Below are 6,162 nucleotides of genomic sequence, written 5' to 3'. Positions count from 1 at the left end.
TTGATATCTGTAAGTCTGTTTCTGTTTTTTAAATAAGTTCATTTGTATCATTTTTTAAAAAATTAGATCCCATATATGAGTGATATCATATGATATTTGTCTTTCTCTGTCTGACTTACTTCACTTATTATGGTATCTCTAGGTCCATCCATGTTGCTGCAAATGGCATTATTTTGTTATCTTTTGTTCTTTATACACACACACACACACACACACACACACACACACAGGAATATATATACCATGAAATATATGCCAATGGATGCCAATGGAATATATATACATCTTCTTTATCCATTCATCTGTCGATGGACACTTAGGTTGCTTCCATGTCCTGGCTACTGTAAATAGTGCTACAATGAACATGGTGGTACATGACTCTTTTTGAATTATGGTTTTCTCTGGATATGTGCCCAGGAGTAGGATTGCTGGATCATACGGTAGTTCTATTTTTAGTTTTTTAAGAAACCTCCATACTGTTCTCCATAGTGGCTGTATCAATTTACTTTCCCACCAACAGTGTAGGAGGGTTCCCTTTTCTCCACACCTTCTCCAGCATTTATTGTTTGTAGATTTTTTGATGATGGCCATTCTGACTGGTGTGAAGTGATAACCTCATTGTAGTTTTGATTTTCATTTCTCTGATAATTAGCGATGCTGAGCATCTCTTCATGTGCTTTTTGGCCATCTGTATGTCTTCTTTGGAGAAATGTCTATTTAGATCTTCTGCCCATTTTTTGATCGGGTTGTTCGTTTTTTTGACATAGAGCTGCATGTTTGCATATTTTGTATATATGCATTTGTATATATTTGGAGATTAATTCCTTGTTGGTCACTTCATTTGCAAATATATATTTTCTCCTATGGTCAATTGATTTTTGACAAAGATGCCAAAACAGTTCAGTGGGGGAAAGGATGATCTTTTAAACAAGTGGTGCTGTGACAATTGGATATGCTAAATCACGAGGTTACACAGCTACTTCACATCATACACAAAATGAATTTCAAATGGATCACAGACCTGAGTATAAGAGCTAGAGCTATAAAACATCTAGAGAAAAAATTGGAGAAAATCTTTGTGACCTTGGGTTAGGCAAAGAATTCTTAGTTATAATACCCAAAGCACAATTCATAAAATGAAAAATTGATGAAATGGATTTCATAAAAATTTCAAACTTTTGGCTTTGAGGAGTCACCATTATGAAAATGAAAAGACAAGCCAAATAGAATATTTACAAATCATATGCCTGATAAAGGATTTATATGCAGTACACAAAGAACTCTCACAGTTAAACAATGAGAAGACAAACAACCAATTAAAAATTGGGCAAAGGGCTTCCCTGGTGGCGCAGTGGTTGAGAGTCCGCCTGCCGATGCAGGGGACACGGGTTCGTGCCCCGGTCTGGGAAGATCCCACATGCCGCGGAGTGGCTGGGCCCGTGAGCCACGGCCGCTGGGCCTGTGCGTCCGGAGCCTGTGCTCCGCAGCAGGAGAGGCCACAGCGGTGAGGGGCCGGCGCACCGCAAAAAAAAAAAAAAGGGCAAAGATTTTAATAGACATTTCACAAAAAAGATATATGAATGGAGACTAAGCACATGAAAAGATGCTAAACATCATTAGTCACTAAGGAAATGAAAATTTAAACCACAGTGAGGTACCACCACATATCCAGTAGATTGACTATAGTCCAAAAGGCTGATGATACCAAGTTTTAATGAGATGTCGTCAAATTGGAGCCTGCATATATTGCTAGTGGCAGTGTAAATTTTACAGCCACTTTGGAAAACAGTTTGGCAGTTTCTTAAAAAGTTAAATATATACTTATCACAAAACCCAGAAATTCCACTTCTAGTTATCTGCCCAAGAGAAATAGACATACATGTCTACACAAAGACTTATACACAAATGATCATAGCATCATTCGTAATAGCTCAAAGCTGGAAAAACTCAGATTTCCATCAAAAAGGTGAGCTGATAAACTGTGGTATATCTATATAATAGAGTATCATTCATCAATAAAAGGGAACCAACTTTCCCCCCAGCTTTATTGAGATATAATTATCATATAAAGGAACAAATTTTGACACATGCCACAACATGGAGGAACTTCAAATGCCTTTAGCTAAGTGAATGAAGTCAGACACAAAAGATGATATATTGTATGAGTCCATTTATAGAAATTTCTAGAAAGGGACTTCTCTAGAGGAGAAAGATCAGTGGTTGTCTGGGGATGAAGATGGGAGTAGGGACTGACTATAAATATTTATGAGAGAACTTTTGGGGATGATAAAAATTTTCTAAACCTGGATTGTGGTGAAGGTTTTACAGATGTATAAATTGACAAAAAGTCATTCAAATGTACATATACAGTGGGTGAATTTCACAGAAGATAAATTATACCCTAATAAAGCTGTTTAAGAAGCAAACAAACAGTAGGAAACACTTACCAAATCGTTTTATGAGTCCAGCATTACACTGATACGAAAACCAGACAAAGATATTCCAAGAAAAGTATGTAGGGTGAAGTGGACTGATGTCCACAATTTACTTTGAAATGCACCAAAACCAGGTTAAATTAGTGAATTGATATCGACATGAATAGATGAATAAAGATCTGATAAAGGATGTTTAGAAAAATGGTAGAATCTAGCATTAAGTATTTTGATATTCATTGTAAAATGCTTTTAACTTTACATTTGAAATCTTTAAAAAGGAAATGAATTCATATGGCTCAGCTGAGAATAATTTTTATAAAGACAAAAAATGTAAATAATATGGATTTAATCCAAAAGGAAAATAAAAGCAAAGCTTACAAAATTGGTGGCAAGTGGAAGGAACGAGTGTGTGTATACAGTGTGGGAGCTAAATCATCTTCCAAGTCAGCAGAGAATATCCGAAGACTGGAAAACCAATAAAATAGCAGGATAAGCATGAATTAAGAGAAAAAGAGTTAATCCCCAGAAGAAGGACCTGTAAGAGTCAGACGATTACCCCTGTGAATTGAGAAATCACTTGTAGTATTACTTGACTTAAAATTTGTGTTGGTATTACTTTGATGAAAGTCAAAATTAAACTTAAAAATCAGTCATAAAAAGCTGATACTTAAGTCATAAGGAGGGTAATAAGCAGGTCCTATGTGAGTCAGCAGCCCAAGACCTTCGCCTGGTTGGGCTGCATGGTTGAGCTGGAGACCAAAGTTACCCAAGGCTGGTTCCCTGAGGTCAGGGCTGCTCCTCCGTGGAGGGTTCCTGCCTGCTGAGGGTGCTGGACTGGCCCCGAGCCCTCTCGAGTCTCCAGAACCTGCCCCTGCCTCAGGTGGTGCAGTGGGGCTTAGAGGTTGCAGGAGCCTGGAGGTGGCATCCCCATCTGCCTCTCTTGTTCTCTGTTCTTCTTAGCTCCTGACTGGTTGGGCACCTGCAGGTGGAGATCCTGGAGGGCTGCCTGGAGGAGGAAAGCATGGCCTGGCTAGGCAAAGAGAATTTTACATGTGGGATGGGGTGTGTCACCGAGTCATATGGAGAGAGTCTGTGCCTAACCTTTAATGAGAAGGGTATGTGGACCAGACATTTAGAAAGCATTTGGAGGAGGAAGGGTGGAGCCCAGAACAAGCAAGCGTGTTGTAGGCCCAGAGCTCTGGCACTGAGCGTGAGTGGAGAGGAGAGTGGGATCCTGCGTTTTCAGGCGCAAGTCCTCCGTGCTTGTTAACTCTGGTGTGTCTTCCTCCCGTGATTCTGCTGAGCTTCGGTTTAAAAAGCTGCCAGTATAAGGGGAACGAGTCACAAGTGGGGGCCCTCTGCTTGGGTGAGACTCTGGCCAGGCTCCCCTGAATCCACACTCTCCTCTGTGGCCAAGGGTCCTGGCTGCCTTTGCTCCTCAAGGAGCAAGGCTGGCAGGACCTTGTGGCAATGGGCCGAGAGACAGGACACAAGTTTCCTGGGAGGCTGCTGTGATGTTCCTAGAACCTAGAGCCTGTAGGAACAGAGGTTGGGTGTCCAAACTGGTCACCCAGGGCAGGAGGTCTAGCAAGCAGAGGGGGGCCAGCTGGTCCGAGTGGGAATGAAGCACAAACATCCAGTGCTACTCAGGCCCCCGAAAAAGCTGGAAAGCACAGAAGCCAAGTCAGCCAAGATCACCGGAGGGCCGAGTAGAGCTGCTCACAGGTCATCCACACACATGCATCCCTGGGCCTGGAAAGAGCTCACTCAGCTCAGACAAGCCCACTGGATTCCCAGGCTGCCTCCTGAGTGAGTGAGTCTCCACCAAGCCCAAGTAGCTCGTAAACAAGTCATAATGAGCGCAAAGCATCGGCCCCAGGGGCACCTTGGGACTCCCGCCCAGCTCCTGCCACAAGCGTCAGGCTCACAGGCCTGGGCACAGGTCTCTCTGCTCTTCAGCTGTGTGTCACCAGCCTCTGTGGTCATTCAATTTGGCTCATCAGCCCCACCTCCCACAGTCTGGAGCCTCAAGTGCCAGGCCGTGCAGCTCGTTTTGCAAGAATAATAATAAAAGTAGCTGTTGTGAAAAATTTTCACAAATTTTGGGCCAAGTATTTTATACGCATTATTTGAGTCTGCAAAAACAAAAGCAAAAACGTATCATTGCCCGTTTTACAAGCAAGTAATCGGAGGCTGTGATGATTAATTTTATGTATCAACCTGGCTAGGATATGGTATCCAGATGTTTGGTCAAGCACCAGTCTAGATATTGTTGTAAAGGTATTTTCTGGATGTGAATAACAGTAAAATCAGTAGGCTTTCAGGAAAGCAGATTAACCCTCCATAATGTGGGTGGGCCTCATCCGTTCAGTTGAAGGTCTTAAGAGAAAAGACAGAGATCCTGTGGAGGAAGAAGGGATTGGGCCTCCACACTGCCTACGAACTCGAGACCCTCAACATCAGCTGTTCCCTGGGTCTCCAGCTGCCCGCCTGCCCTGTGCATTTCAGACCTGCCAGCCCCACAATCCCATGAGTCACTTCGACATAAATCTCTCCCTCTCTCTATATATACATCCTATTGGTTCTTTCTCTTTATATATAGTCTCTATTGGTGATTACTACAGAGGCCCAGGAAAGGTAACCACCTCCCAGGGTCATACACTAAGGAAGAGGCAGTCCTGGCCAGCTCCAAAGTTGTGCTCTTAACCAAACACACAACAACCCTTTCAGCGCGGACTCTGAGAGGCTCCAGTCAGCTGATGCCCCAGATCCAAGTGTCTGAGGTCCCTAACTCTACAGAGCATCTCATGGGGAGGACAGCCAAGGGAGGGGAACACACCTCTCTTTGGGAGGCTACACCAAAGGAGCTGCTCCTCAGTGGCTCCTGTGTCACAGGGACCACGCTGGGTTATCACCCCTCGGGGGAGATTTTATTAGTCTGACTTGGTTTCTAACTAATCTCCACGTGGTGCCCTCTATATGAGGGGCTGTGTGAACCAAGGACACAGCATTTCATAGGCCGCAGCACCACCTACTGCTGGTTTATATGAACAAAGAGAGTGACTGAATCACCCTGATCTGAGGCCACTCCAGCATCAGCCCCATTTTACAGTTTGGCAAACAGAGGTTCTTTAAGAACCAGCTCAAGTCCTGCCTCATCCACAAAGCTTTACACAACTACTATTTCTCCTCCAGACTTTTCAAGAGTTGGCACCCAGTGGATTCCAGATACAAGGGGAGTTCCTGGAAAGCTCTTTAGAAGAACCGATGTGTCTCTCAGCCTTGTTGATTCCAGTTCATGTGAAGGATATGGGTTTAGGTTCCCCAAGTGATTCTAATGCACCACCACTGTCTCCACCGCATTTCTTAGCACTGACTTGAATAGTTCACTACTTCATAAACACTTAGATGTGAGGCCTGGTTTGTATTATCTGCAACTTGAGAACATGCTTCTCCAGGCCTCACTTTCCTCACAGGTCAAGCAGGGATACTCTGCTGTAATTCACACAGTTTTGGTGAAGTTTCAACAAGGTAAGGCAGTTAGGGCACAGGAGCCACTTATAAAATTACTCTGTCTTACAGGGACTCTGTGAAATAGCACCCTGCACCCTGCACAGCACTGAGTCCATAGCAGGTGTTTTACTGCAAAACTGCACCATGATTTGTGGGTGGAGGTTGGTGTGGTGAGCGCACTGGCTGCTTCTCTCAGACAATGAGCTTCTCTTCC

The sequence above is a fragment of the Mesoplodon bidens genome (assembly GCF_964165515.1).
Source record: "Mesoplodon bidens genome assembly, chromosome: 18".
In the NCBI taxonomy this organism is placed as follows: Eukaryota; Metazoa; Chordata; class Mammalia; order Artiodactyla; family Ziphiidae; genus Mesoplodon; species Mesoplodon bidens.
Note: the sequence above shows the minus strand (reverse complement) of the source record.